Genomic DNA, 16,313 nt, shown 5'->3' on the forward strand with positions numbered 1-16,313 from the left:
CTAAAGGAACCTGAGTCTCTTGGACGTCTGTGTGTATATTTTATCTTCGGTGCTGGAATGAGGATTTCATGGGCCATCGTACGTCTTGTTTGATTTTTGCTTCCTACAGAATCACGCTTTTCTATGCGTATGCACTATTTGGCTAACAACTGTCTTTTGCTACATACGCGATGATGATGTAGCCCATTTTTATGTCGAGCCTAGCGCAGCGCTGCTCTAGGAGATGACCTTTAGAAATCGGTCTGCACTTTTGTTACACTCATGCTTGTGCTGGTATCCACCTTGCGGGAGTGAGCAGCGGCGCGCAGGGGCCATCTGTTTTCAATTAGCGTGGCCGCGCTTGGTTGGTGACATTCCTCTACTCTCGCTCTCACCCTCGCCCTCCCTTTGTTTTTTAATAAGCACAGTTCTCTTGCCGGGCTTCCCTTCCCTATACCCTATCGCGCTTGTTTATTTTACAAATTATTTTCAGTTCAGCATTTAGTTAAGAGCATGGGGAACATCCTTACGAAACAGGAGGAAAATAGCCGACACCCCATCCTTACCCAAGCCACATTCAACAGGAAACAGCCTAACCACATTTTACCTAACCTGCTGCTGTAAGCTTTTTGCTGACAACTGCCCCTCTTCCATGGTGAACTTAATGAACACAATTTATCTCACTTGACCGCCGCAACATAAAAACTTGTGTTGCTTTGAATTTCGATGACAAACCAAAGAGTCCAAGCCCAGCGAGAGGAACATTAAAGTCTACAATATATAACACGGACACGACCCAGGGACCTCATACACGAGATCATATTGCTTTTTTGGAGAAGAATTGATGTACCTGGGATAAAAGGGTTGCGAGCCGGCGCCGGTACTCAAACCTGGTCCCCCCCCATTCCAAAACGGCACCTATAGCTCCTGTAAGATCAGAAATCATGGTGGTTTTCTCTCCATTACATTCAAGAAGGACACTTTCATTCATTTTTGGTTTCGGGAGAATGAGCGGTTTACCCAGCATCACAGGATGTTTAGACGACACTGAGACTGGAGCCTGGTTCCTGTTAGCAGCTGTGACCCTTAAGCCACGTGCCACAACCTGTTTATAACAATAAGTTTTTGTTTTAATAACGCATTTTAACTCACGCCTGAATGCTACTTTAAAGAGCTGTAATTTGCATAATACTAACACGCCAGAGCTGGTGGAAGGCCCATCGCATATGTCATTTGCGTGTTTTCATGACCGTTGCGTCCTCTCGGGGATCGGGAACCGGGAACTGTGGTGAAGGCTGAGAGCTGTTTTCCTAACTGTCCTTTCTGTTACCAGGAGGACTCATCCAAGGTGACCCCAGAAAATTGCAACTCATTCCGAGACTGACACGCACTTGTCAGCCTGTTTTATGAGTGCTGCTTCCGGCTCAGAGGCCGGGGGAGGCCGTCCCTCCGTTGGCTTTTTCAGTTAATAGTCACTTTCCTGCCTCCGAGGGCACCCAGGGGCTGCCGGGACTTCCTCAATCACCCAGAATTGGTTTCACGTTGTGTCACCAGGGGTGGCCTGCATGGCCTCTTGCCCCCTCGCGCAATATAACAAGCATTGGCATAGCCAATAGGTCTCGCTTTTGAGACCTTATAACTATTCAGTTATGCAGCACAATATCCTTGGTGCAACAACATCAACTGTTGTATGGCTAAACACTTATAAGGTCCCAAAGGCGAGACCTATTGGCTATGCCAATGCTTGTTATATAGTGTCACTATGTATTTTTATTTACCCCATGTGTATCTCGGTGTTAGGAAATAACTCGGATTAAAAGCGCCTGCTGCAGAATTCCTTGTGTGTTCCAGCAGGATTCAGGCAGCAGTAAAGATGTCAAGGAAACTGCACGCTGGTGATTAAATGCTATGTTCCTTTTGGAGAGCGATCGGAGTTTTGTCTAGTGGTAGTTTTGATTAGAGCCCAGAGAGTTAATGTGCCTTCTGCAAACAACATGTACCATGCAGGTTACAGAATTGTATGTCTATGGATAGGTCAGTGGGTTTCTGTTTTTGTCACAGAAATCCTTTTGTTGCTTGCTGTTCATTAATTACAGTCCTAATATAGTACAGGCAGCAGACTCAGTTGAATTGTGTGCTTTATTAGTTCAAAAGTATGTGTAGAAGCCTCTCTGAATGGAGTTGAATGTCTGACTTCATTTTAAAACTGGTGGCAGTAGGATTTTGTGATTTATAGCCTGATCATGTAATAGAACTATTTGTTTGAAACATGAAACCTGATTCTCCATCAAAGCTTAATCCCAATGGTATAACTGATACTTTATTATCTTTTATCAGGAATACATATTGCGATGCCACAAAACATCTTTTGATGGCCTAAAACCTTAACACAGTTAAAGAATTGCTATTGTGTGTCTTGGACAGCACAGCTACGCAGTGATGAGACAGGCCAAAAATGATACAGCCCTCTCACCTTTACATAATTAATTCTCTTCCAGGGGATCCTCATCAATAGTCATAAGCACTGAATATTCCCTTGCCTGTTTAATCATTCCGCTTTTCATTCTCTTCATGTTCAACACCAATCTTACACTCCCAATCTGCTTTTCTGACTTCTCTTCACATTCTTTGTCTACTGTATTTATCTTTGCCTTCAGACCTCTCCTCCTTTCTCACTCTCCCTTTTAAGTTTTTACTTCTTGCGCATATCTTTATATCCACTCCAGTACTCCGTGTTTGATTTTCCGGGTCATACATTTAAATCTTGGTGTGGCACTCAGTCTTTCATCTTCCTGAGGTCGATAAAATGAGTGCCATTGAGCTGGATAACACCATTTTTAATTTGGTGTCTAGGCTCACTCTGGCGAATATATGCTTTACAAACATATATGGTGTGTTAAGGACGCAGAAATTTATTTTAATCTTTTGTTTCTCAATTTCTTTGCAATATTACACTCTCATTATTCCCTCTGTCTCTCCTTGACCCAGTACCTGTCATACTCAGATCAATTCCCCTGACCTCCTTTCTTTCCTTATTCCCATCTTGTCCTACTTTTTTCTCTTCCTCACCACCTCCTGCCATGCCTCCTTTCCTCTTTCCATTCTTGCTTCCTTACACCCTCATTCATTTCCCATCCTTCCTCCCTTAGTGCATTTCTTCCTCCATTCATTCTTTACTTTCTTTTTTCCGCCTTCGTCCTTCATCCCTTTTTTAATTTCTTCCTTTCTTATCCTCATCCCTTCCTTCAACTTTTCTTCCTCCTTTTCTTTGTTCTTTCTATTCATTCATCACACATCCATCGTTCACTTCCTTTCTCCGTCTATTCATTCATTTCACATTTTTTTCTTATTTCCTTCTTCTTTCATCCATTATTCATTTGTTTCCTCACTCCTGTACTCCCTTTCCTGTCTGCATTGGTTGCTGCCTTCTTTAATGTATTCCATCCTTCATCCTGTGCTTTCTTCTAAACAGCACAGTACAAGCACATTATTTTTAGGTTGCAAAGCTGCCTCAAGTCCTCAAATGACCTTTCCTAAAGCTGCATTTTGAGATTTACATACATTCTCTAATTTGAGTTCTCTTTTAACTTGTTGTTGAAGGCTTCCCATATGTTACATTTTGTTATGTTATATTGATTTTTATAGCATACTAATCACCCGAGAGGGTATCCAGGCACTTGGGCATGTATGTAGGTGGGAGGTCCCAGAGGTGCTTTCGAGAAAGTCTAGGTCTTCAGCTTCTTGCAGAACTCAAGAAGTGAGGAGGTGGCTCTGATGTATTAAGACTTGTGGATGTGAGTGGAACCAATAAAGGAAGTGGATGGAGCCAGTGGAGGAAGTGGGCAGAGCCGGGGAAGTGGGTGTTGCCTCCTAAAGAATGTGAGCACCTGCACTTAATATTTTACAACTTAAGCACTGCTTCAATGTACTATATACAGCCATAGTCAAAAGGACTGACAAGGTCAGGTACATATGCTAAACAACTCCTGGTTACTAGATCATTTGACATATTAGGGCAATATTTAGTTCTCCAAATGTAAGTAGTTTAGTTACAAATACACAGTATCGTGCTTCTTTATTTCTAGCATTGCTTTTAGTGGGAAAATGGAAGTGCTGGTACTCACTTTCTAGAATACCCTCTTTGTGCCAGAGAATTGCTGGTACTCTCGCATTAAATGCATTGTGCCAGTACAGAGAAGTTGAAGCACTCTGCTTTTTAAATTAAAGAATTAAAGACATGCAGTTTCTCAGGACTGGACAGTACCTGCCCATTTAAAGCCCTGATTTCTTGTATATATTCAGTGTGGACCTCGCTCTGAAGCAGTGGAGCATTTTACATATAACATAATAAGCAGCTAATAAAGAGATATAAGCACTCTTCATGTTACATACTTAAAGTAAACAGATTAGAGGGTGTACAAAGAAGCAATAACAAAGAAGTGTTTGATGTTTAGTCCCTTGTAAGTGAAATATAGTTTGAAGAGATGTGTTTTATGAAATAGCACTAGCTCTGGGTTAAGTCTTATGTGGTCAGGAATCTTGAGATAAAAGAGGCAGATTCAACAGGAAGTTGACCGCCATTTATTAAAGATATGTAACCAGTGTTAGCCACAAGAGACATGGGACTCTTAACACGTCTCGACAAATTAAACCAAGTAAACCATTGTATTGCTGTTTGGCCTTTATGGGAAAACCTAGTTGCAGTGCAGGAGGTTGGAGTTAGGATAGTAGTGCATAGGGCTTCCCATACAGGATAAGTATGGGTATTTTATGAATAGACATAGTAGAGCATGATGCTGCCCTCATTTGTGGCATGCACAGTTTTGGGAATCTTCAAATAATGTCTGGCCTATCAAAAGGTGCCGTGGGCTTAAGCCAGTGCTTAATTTGAGCCAGTGGTTTCCAGTGCTCTGCACCGGCACTTAATTGCCAGCACCAGTGCTTATGACACTCTGCCACATGGTGGCACTGTCTGTCTAATTTACGTGTGAGTGCTACAACAGCTGTTTATTAATTCCATTTACATTTAAAATGACTAATAGCTGCCTCCCAAACCAATCTTATAGCTTTGGGGGCCTAGAATAGTCTGAGTTGTCACACTTGTAATTATTTGATGGTTAGTTGTTGTATTGGCACTGTAGTTGGCAGCGCTGGCAAGGGTAACAAATGGTGCAAGCTGTAGTGTCCTACTGACAAGGGACCTGGCACTAATTGTTTTACAAATTAAGCACTAGCTTAAGCATCTAGTAAATTGATACCAATCCAGCAGCACTTGACGTATGTGAGAAGGAGTAGCAGTGCCTACCTCCATCGGTTGCATTGCAAGTCTGATCACTTTAATCCATATCCCATCCATAGATCAAACACAATCTTCAAAACTTGCCATATTTTGGGGTATAAACACAATTTCCATCATATCACTTCAATAATAAGGTAACATACAAAAACAGTAGATATGAAATTAAAACCAGCTAATTGGCTTAGGTCAGCTTCATACTGGTGTATTCTGAGTAGTTAATACCCATAAACTTTCAAGGGGTGGAAGGAAGTCAGGGTGGGTTACGGAATGTTTATGCCAGGCATCGGCAATGGTGCCGTTGGCGGAGGTAATGGGGTGGCCTGCCTCTATAAATAACAGGAGATGTAGAAAAGACTTTACTTTGCCAAGTCAGTGAAAGTGACTCTGTGAATGCAAAGTTTGAAATCGCAGTGCACAAAAGCGCATTGTAATTTGGAATGAGTATTATGAATTGCAACGCAAGCATTGTGGTTCCTGTGAATCACAAGGGATAGGGGTGGGTCATGGTGCATTCTACTCTCCATGCGTTTCACAAGATAATTCACAAAAGATTTGTGAATGTTTTTGTGTATTAAAAGTGAAACAGAGAGGGGATGGAGCTTGCCTGGCCTGAAGATGGCTGCCATCTAAGTGAGCTCCTATGGCCGCTACACTAATCATGCATCATCCTGCGCCAAATCCTAATATGACGCTCTTCTAAACACAGGTCCCTGTATCTGGTCGACTTGGACACAGCCTGAAGCCAAAGAATCTGACCTGAGAAGACCGCCTGAGCCCACGGGCCCACCAGACCCCCTGCACTGCGTGGTGAGAGCAGCCTACACTGCGCTGGCTGTGGAGCGGACTGCTTTGGGCCGTACGTTACTGGCACCATGGCTTGAGGCACGAGCAGTGAGAAACTGGCGGATGATTCCAGGCTGCCGTTGTGGGAGTCTATTGATTGTGTCCATTGGCAGCCTGATCCTGTTGCGTTCATGCGCCTGACTGCGGGTCGAGGGGCTGCCTCCTGGTGAAGAGGGGGCAGACGCAACTGGTCTCCGAGCCTCTAGGCCGCCTGAGGAGCATTGGGAGTACATGTACTGGCGGGAGTCCTACGAGCAGGGCCCTGAATGCACAAAACTGCAGCTGGGGTGAACGGCTGGGCCTGCTGTGTAGCTGACTGCCCTGACCCTACACTGCTGGGACAGAGGCAGGTAACCCCCCTGCCTACCGATTCTGGATCGGGTGCCTGCCACCTCTCCAGACGAAACGCACACTGCTGCTCACTTGGGGTGTAGACTCACTCCTGATCACTGCAACATCTAAGGTGACCCTTGCTGGATGCACGAGAGGCAAGCAGACTGCCGGATTGGGGTCTTGAGGCAGCTCGGTCAGGGGGTACCCTGATGTTATAATGGGGTATTTCCAGATTTCCCCCTCTTCCTTTTGCGCATGGCACTGGCTCGCTTAGCCTAAAAACACTTGTTGGAGCTGGTGGCGGTACACTTAGAACCTATATAGTAGACTATGAGAATGCACTGGAATGGCTGAAGCAGATATATGAACGGGCCTGACGCTAGCTAGCTGGCCACAGAGCGGGCACAAGAATCCAGGAGTGCACATACAGGCCATGCTGCAGATTGATCAAACTGATTCCACAAGGTGTGAATTGGACACAGTAGTAGTCCTCCATTGAGGTGGGTAGGAGAGGAACTACTGGTGGGCCATGTACAGAGCTGCGCACAACTGGCCACAACATTGTTTAGACGTGACCTGCACTGAAATTGATCTGTGGAAAAGGATGAGGGGCTCACGACTGTTGCCCTGTGTGCCACCCCACGCTGGTCTACGCTTCTGAGCGCCCTTTGATACACTGGGCTAAAATGGGGATAACAGACAAGACGCAGCCCAAACTACACTTTGAACACTGCACGATCCTGGGACAGCGTAAGGATGATCCGACTGCAATGGGGATGTATGCGGATGCTCAGGAGTCTGAGATTGGGAGACTTGTACCAAATTCTGTCCGCTATGCAACTTACCCTAACAGCATTTGATGGGGAAATTGATGCTCTCACTTATCGCATAGACAGAATTTCAGAGAGAATGGACAAACATGCAGAGCGTCTTCACGTGGTCGAACGACGGGTGTCAGAGGCTGAAGATATCCAGAGTTCAGCTATGTAGACTCAAAAATGACTGGAGAAGGTGCTATCGACACTGCAATCCAAAAGAGGACCTGGAAGCATCGTCAAGGTATAATAACCTTCGTATCATTGGGATTGCAGAATCTACAAATATAGGAAATATGGGGAAATTTGTGGAAAAGCTTTTGGCAGATCTCTTGGGTCGAGACAAATTTTCCGACATGTTTGTAGTGTAGCAGGTTCACTGACCTCCGGCTCCACGGCCGGTACCAGGAGCAAGGCCTCGCCGAAATATAGCGAGGTCGCTAAATTATAGAGATCGAGATGCGGCACTATGGCGATCAAGGGAATTGCAGACGCTTAGGTATGAAGGTGCAGAATTCTCCATCTTCCCAGACTTTTCACCACAAGTTCAAGGAGCACGGAAGCAGTTTCTACCAGGCAATAGGAAACTACTGGAAATTATCACTAATTATACCGTGCTTTATCCAGCTCGTCTGAAGGTAACAATTGATGGCAAACTGAAGATTTTCGGAGATCCCAAGAGTCTGCAACAGTTTCTACAGCAGCAAGAGAGGGCAGGTGGCAGGCAGAGATCTCCCAGAGAGGAAAACAGAGTCAACAATGTCTTGTAAACTGGATGAGCCTGGTTGTCCATAACTTTCTTTACCCTGACCTTTCGCAGATTGGTCTTCTACTAGGACCGCCGGAATATTCACTTTATGGTGTGCAATGGCTTCCACACTTGATATGAGCTTAGTCCCTATACCATAACAGGCACAATGTTAGTGTTGCATACAATATACTAGAGTTGAGCGGTATGCTCCTACATATAAACTACACAATTGGTGCACTGTCTGCTTTTACACGGCAGCCCCGCCGCGACTTTACTCTGTGTAAGTGTCTGAGGCAGCTTCCTTCCATATGTGTGCACCACACCATCCTCATGTAAGTTTGTTGTTTTTGGGAATGGGGAGGGTTTGTGTATCTAGAGGGGAACTTTTAGAAGAAGGGAATATCTTCGGCGCAATTGGGATCCCGAAGTGGGAAGGGGTAGTTATTTGTGGGGCTGAAACTCATTTTACATGATACATATCAGTATTGTACTGCAATCACATTGGCACATGTTACAGATCTCATGCTGTTCTATATTTCAAAGATCGCTCACTATGATGGGACATGGCACAGACGCATAGACCTCTAACTACTCACCCGGAATATCAGAGGATTAAATAGCCCCCAGAAAACTCACCAAGTTCTGGCATATCTAGATCGTCACAGTGTACAAGTGGATCTGCTACAGGAGACACACTTCACTCGGCACACAGAACATAACATAGGTACTAAATGGGCATCTATACGTATAGCCTCTTCCTACCCATCCTATGCCTGAGGCATGGTCTTAACCCCTTGTGTGTTTCGGACGCCCCCCGGCCGTCCGACGTCACGGTGGGCATGTGCGGAGGACGGCCGGGTGCCGGCCGAACTCCGTCCACTCAATAAAACGCCCGCACAGTGCGAAAATTCACGCAGCGCGCAACGGGTTAATGATTAAAAAAGGAACCCATCTTTAGTTCTAAACACAGACAATGACACACCCGGTCACTACGTCATTGTGCAAGGAAATTTCTGTGGCACTATACTGACACTAACCACTCTATGGACCAAACATTGATGACCCAGAATTCTATACGTTGATATGGGCACATTTACATAGCATGCCACCATCAGTGGTGGTGTGGAGAGGCAATTTCAACACATGCATCAATCTGGCCTTAGACAGATCAACTCACACGGCTCGATATGGTAGACACGCTGCTAGGGTGCTCAGAGATGGTATGGAAGAACATGGTCTTGTAGATCTCTGGAGGTTGTGATACCCAACCAGACTGGACGGCACGTACTCCTCGTCAATGCACTATTTCTGGTCTAGGATAGACTATTGGTTAGCTACCCGAGAGGTCAGCAGTTGGACTGGGACAGTAGACCATATGTGGCATAAACCCTATCTGATCATGCTCCTGTTAAATTAGTGATTTTGTTACCTTCCCATATGCTGCAACAATTTGCCTGGCTCTTCCCCGCTACTGTGCTGCTGGACCAAGTCTATAGGGCAGAAATGCATCAGGCCATTGTACAATATTTTGATCACAATACGGTCATGGTAGCAAGTACACACACGCTATGAGAAGCCTTTAAAGTAACATTACGCAGGGTCGGTATTAGCAAACAAACAGGTGTCCTACATGACATCCACCAGCAACTCCATATGCTCGAACAAGATATGCAGACATTAGAGAGGGAACATGAACGAACATTTAATGCAGCGCTACTAGCAACCATTTGCGAGAAAATGTCTGCTTATCAGGAGATGGCGGCTCTCGAAGTCACATTTTTATCATTCCGTCATGTAGCGTGAACCTATATTGAAGGGGTCGACCTGGCTGCACACTGGTCAATAAACTTAAAATATCATGGGCACCCACACAAGTTGTGAAAATAAAAGATTCCCTAGGAAACTAATGGTAAAACACACAATCCATATTACACGCATTCACAAAATGTTATTCACATCTATATTCTACGCATACGATTACATGGGACAGCGAGACTGAAGAGTATTTAAAAGAGGTCGCTTTGGCCTGGCTGTCTGATGGGCATAGGGAATACCTCACACAGCCTATCACAGAAGAAGTACCAGACGCGATCTGCTTTTTACCCAATGGTAAGGCTCCAGGGACAGATGACTTAACAGGCGAAATCTATATGGAATTCAGTGACCTGTTAGTTCCACGTATAATTGAAATGTATGCAGAAGCATAGGAGAAAGGCATGCTCCCTCCGATCCTTTGGGAAGCTTTACTAGCAACGCTAGACCACTCTCACTCAATAATACTGATGCCAAAATCCTGGCAAAAATACTTGCTAGTAGACTGCAGCCCCTAATGCAACAACTGATACTGCCTGACCAATCGGTGTTCATCCCCACCCGTTCCACGACGTATCATTTTGCGTACCATTTTTGCACTTTTCCATCAACTGGGCCCTAACTTACCTGCGGCATTGTTAGACGGCACCAAAGCTTTTCGTTCAATAGAAGGGAGGTTCTTGTTTGCCATCTTACAGAGTCTGGGGATGCCTCTCTTTTCACCACTGGATACAGTTACTTTATACTGAACCAGCTGCCAGATTTCGAATAAATGGCAAAACAGTGGAACCACTGCCCTCTGTCCCCGCTAATATTCACCCTTGCCCTTGAACCTCTAGCATGCAAAATACATCAACAGAACGCAGACTCAGCACTGCGATTTCGATTGCGACCCATTAGCATATCCCTTTATGCAAATTACATGGGCCTGTATGCGCCTAACCGTGCAGATCATTTGACACCTTTAATAAGGGAATATATTTGCTTTGAGCTGTATGCCGGCTTAATTATAAACTGGTCTAAATCAGTTGTCTTTCCTTTAACACCATGTACGCAACAGTTCTCACTAGACTTTCCCATAGTCTGGCAAAGCGACCCCATTAAATATCTGGGGATCTGGGTTCAATGAGACCGAGAGCTTGTGATCCGAGACAATTACGGAAGAGCAATATGTAAACTAGAAGACCAAGTAGCCAAGTGGATCTGATTGCCGCTGTCTTTAGCTGATCGTATAGCGATTCAAAGAGTGATTGTACTCCCACGGTTTTTGTATCTATTCATTAACTTTCCTATTACTCTGCCTCAACATTTCTTTAGGATCCTGCGCTCACACATGATTTTGTTGAAGTGGGCCGGCCATCAACCAAGGATCCGATGGGAAGTGAAGTGCTCACACTACCCTACGCCCAAGGGGGGTTTTGGAGCTCCTGACCTATATTTGTACTTCCTCTGCGCCCATGCGCATTTTGCGCATTATTGGCATCACCCTATTAATATATTCTTCACATCGCTATAGAGTCAGATGATGCACACCCTATTCCATTGCCCGCTATGATATCACAAAGGAGGTCAGGTATGTCCCACTCTGAGATTAAATTGGTTCAGAGCACAATTATAGCATGGCGTAATTTGGGGCAACATACTCACAAACTCCACTCTACGCCCTCACTCTCCCTCTTATATACCATCCAGATATATTAGTTACAAAAGAACCAAATGCGGAGGAGATGCTGGCCAATGTCGGCTTGCGAACTAAGGGTGATATGTTCTGGCCAGGATCGTTCGTTGATCCCCCGGATCTCTTCTAAGACACAACTCAAACCCCACTACTGCTCTTTAATTACTTGCGTCTGCAGATGGCCGTCAAAATTATTTATTCATCCTTTCCTCAGTAACCTCCAGTACTTCAAACGCTACAAGTACTGTTAACAAGCCCTATATGTAAGCGCCTCATAACCAAACTATATAATGTGGGTCAAAATGAAAAATACATGGATTCCAACCCCTCTTTATATAGGTGGAATGCTGCGCTCAACATGCCCTTATCTACAGATGACTAGGGCTTTTACTGCACAATATGCTAACCCCAAACTGTAATTTACGCATCATCCACTTTAAATTCTTACAACAAGTATATAATATACGCCTATGCAGCTACACATATAAGGACTGCGAGGAGATGCAAAATATGTATAGTGTGGGAAGAGGAGGGCAACCATTTTGCATGTTGCATGGGCTTGCCCATTGGTGAATCAGTTTTGGACAGAAGTGACAGATGCTGATGCTATGGGAACTATGCTGTATTATGTTCTCCCCATACTCCACAAATCTGTTTATTGGGCATAGTGAAGTCTTTAAAGCCACCCAAACGTAGATTTACAGCCGCAGCCCTATTACTTGCCAAGAGACGTATAGCCATGAATTGGGGAAGCAAGAATGCTCCTAAATGAAAAAGTTGGATAAATGACATGGTATATTGTAAAGAGCAACTGGGAATTTATGCGGAGGAGCTACCTGCGTCCTCCAACCAAAAGACATATGGAGTCCACTTGTAACATACTTGCTGTCGAAGTCAAATACACCAGTTGACGATAAAATAGGGCGACATGTGCTTCATGTAAGGTTGTGGTAACTACAATGATGCTTTACTGCCTGTAATGGATTTATATGACTGAAAACCAGTTTTTAAAAAAAGTGATAGAGCACCTGCCAAGGGGTAATACTCGCATAGTTGAAGCCGACAAACTTATAAAGCTTATACTCTGTGCGGGCTGCAGGTATGTTATGTTATGTTGTGAGTTTTATATAGCACACAGCTGCCCCAGCAAAGGGGTGTCCCAGCGCTGACAGCAGGAATTAGAAGGCTACTAGCAGAATGTGCATGCCCGTCTCAATGCCACATGCACAGGCGCCACTGTTTGGGACATTGTGATGACTGTCTCTTTATGGGATAGGAGTGGCAGCGCAGGCATACTGCGAAAACCAATCATGAGATGGATATCTGCCAATCCATGAAGACCTTCACCCAAGGATTCGCTATTTTGTACACAATCAGCATTCTGCCTCGCTGCCATTAATGAAGAGGGCAGATTGCAACTTTTTACTAAATAAAACGCTGGTGCTGGGGCTTTTTAGCATCCTGCCCATGGGAAATGGAGGCACTGGTTTCAGTGCTGTGCAAAACTGTGCTGAAAGCAGCCTCTTTTGTAGATTTTTTCTGACCCTCCAGCCTCTGGCAGCAGACTCCTTTAGCTTATAAGCACTGGTCGTTCGTTGGGCACAGATGCAAGTGGTGTAACGCAAAATGTTGGGCTCCCTATGCAGAATGTGATGAGGGGACCCCTGAGTCTCCAATATCTCACAGATACACATTGGCTTGGGCTGAATGGGGTCCCACTGAACGGTTGGGGGCCCCATGAGGGGTTGAGGACCCCCTTGCGGCGGGGCAGCTACAGGGGCTATGTTACGCCCCAGACAGATGCTAGACACTCTGGAATAACGCCGGTCGTGCATACTCTGCGGACCGGAGATGATACAGAGAACGATATTGGCAGAACCGCTACAAATTACCACAACTTAATCACTTGCAACAGAAAATAAAGATAACAAGAACACAAGTGAATCCAAAGTGGAATTCACTGATCGGAACACATACACGAAAGTTCGATAACATCGAATACAAAGCCTTGATGAATCCTTCTGTGATTGGAACAGCAATAGATGAAACACGTGTTGGCGAAGGGGCGTGTCTAATATGTTAGAATAAAAGACAATTGAAACCACAACCTCAACATTGGATTTCTGTGTGCTTGGAAACATTGTTGTTTGTATATCCTGGACCCTGTCTAACTGAGAAAAAATGGATGGTTCCTTCTCCTTCTGAAGCACCGGAAGATATATGAACTGTGAATGAACAATACTATATACTCTCCATAAACTAGTATGGTAGAGTGCGCCTGTTTAAACCTAGCCATTACCTCCATTGCTTTTCAGACATTCTTGAATAAGTCGTTTTTACTATTGTAAAATGCAATGTGCATTGCTGCAGTTGTGCATGAACCGCCTCTGCTGAGGGTACACATGGCTCTTGATGCATTGCACAACACAGTCCTTCCACTGTTACACAAGCATGCGTCCAAGACTTCGGGGCCTGGACCCTGCTAAGCCCAGGCAGGAACATATTGCAGCTCCGCAAGCAGGCTATAGTCATCTGCCCACAGAATTATTCTTTAAATCCTAAAAAACACATTTGACTCTTGTCACTTGCCTAATATGTTCATAAATGTCCAAATGATTTAATACATTGGCTTCAAAAAATCAGTGGAGGACACTATGTACTTCATGCTGTACAATGTTTTGACTACTGTTACTCCCTAATGTGCTTGGAAATCTACCCTGTCTCCCTACTTTGAAATTAAAATCCTTTTGGGGGTACTCCTAGCCCCACATCTAAAACAATTTTTAAATCCAGAATGTGGGGAGCACTGTTACTATTTTAATGCTTATAAACACACAATGTGTTGCCCTCAGGTCCTCCTGCCGCCTACTGCCTGGTGCCCCAACACCCTGGACCTTTAATAGAGTTCTAATCCCCTAACCCCAGAACGCAGACATCCTGCCTTCCTGGTTACACCTTTGGGCGGACTTGTTGCACAGTCGACCCTGAAGGCCTGCTCTAGTTAGCACTTAATTAGTATGGGAATAAAACAATCCGAATATAATTAGATTAGATTTATCCAAGCTTTGCAAGAGGAATAGAAATATCAGAACCATTTTTGTTCGTTTTCTTCGATTGCCATTTGCTTTTTTAGAAAAAGAAATATAATTTAATATTCTTTAATCACTTTGTCTGGATGTAGGCTGTTGTTTGGGGTAGGAGTTCCCGAAAAAGGATTTTTCTTCAAATTTACTAGCAAAGGGTAAATTTGCAAGCAAATCAGATCAGAGAGTAACTTTAGTCAAAACATTGCATAGCATGAAGTGTTGGGGGTCCTCCGCTGATTTCTTTGTGCCATTTAATAACTTATGTGGACAATTTATAGACAAAGGCTAGAGACAATGGTCACGTGTTTTAGGGTTTGAAGAACGCTTTGCTTGTGGGAACATATGATATGACTGTGTCCTGTTGGTCGGAGTAGCACAATGTTAATGCCGAAGCGCAGCAGAGTCCAGACCCGGAAGCTAAGTGAAAGTGGTTCCGGTGTGTGTTTGGAATGCTCTTCCGTGTCAATGAGATCCTATTGAGACTGAGATGGCGCAGCTGTCCTATGAGGGAAGTGAAGTGGAGTGGAGAAGTGTGAGACAGCAGTGCATGCAAACGTGCCCGACGTCAGAGACAGGGCAAAGGTTAAGATTCTTGGTTGGGTTTCAGGTGCAGAGATTGCTCTGGACTACAGGACCCTGTGGTAGGTGCTCATTGGAGCACTCCCAGGTGTAAGCGAGAGCCATCAGAGGCATGCTGAGCTGCAAAGACCCAATGACCTCAAGAGGCGACTGGTCATCGCACTGACATCATACGGCGTGCCCGCGCACACAGCTATACAAGCCAGACACATCATTTTCACTATAATTACTGCCTCTTTCAAAATGTAACGAATCATATTTGCATGATATGTCTTTTAATAATTAAATGTATTTAGTTCATGCAAGTCCATGTCTCATTTATACATAATGTTTTTTCACTGAATTCTTAAGACAATTTAGGACAAGCAAAGAAGGCAACTTAATCATCACAATTAAATTGTAGTGCATTATAAAATTATAAATAAATAATTAAATGGAAATTACCCGAAGCAGTACACTGAGGCAGCTTCAGCAGATCTAAATATTCCATCCAGGAGAGACGAGTGAGCAGACGACAGGCACGCACTCGATACAGACAGCCTCAGCAGATCTATATATTCCACCCAAGAGAGACGGGTGAGCACTCGACAGGCACGCACTCGATAAAGGCAGCTATGGCAGATCTATGTATTCCTCCCGAGAAAGACAGGTGAGCACTCCACAGGCACACACCTGATACAGGCAGCCATGGCAGATCTATAAATTCCACCCGAGAGAGACAGGTGAGCACTCCACAGGCACGCATTCAATACAGGCAGCCATGACAGGTCAATTTATTCCTACTGAGAGAGACAGGTGAGCGATCCACAGGCACTCACTCGATACAGGCAGCCATGGTAGATCTATGTATTCCAACCGAAAGAGACAGGTGAGCAATCCACAGGCACGCACTCGATACAGGCAGCCATGGCAGACATATATTCCACCCGAGAGAGACAGGTGAGCAATCCACAGGCAGGCACTCGATACAGGCAGCCATTAGAGATCCATATATTCCACCCAAGAGAGACGGGTGAGCAATCCACAGGCATGCACTCGATACAGGCAGCCATGGGAGATCTATGTATTCCAACCGAAAGAGACAGGTGAGCAATCCACAGGCGCGCACTCAATACAGGCAGCCATGGCAGATCTATGT

Source organism: Triturus cristatus, chromosome 12 (genome assembly GCF_964204655.1).
Source record: "Triturus cristatus chromosome 12, aTriCri1.1, whole genome shotgun sequence".
NCBI lineage: Eukaryota > Metazoa > Chordata > Amphibia > Caudata > Salamandridae > Triturus > Triturus cristatus.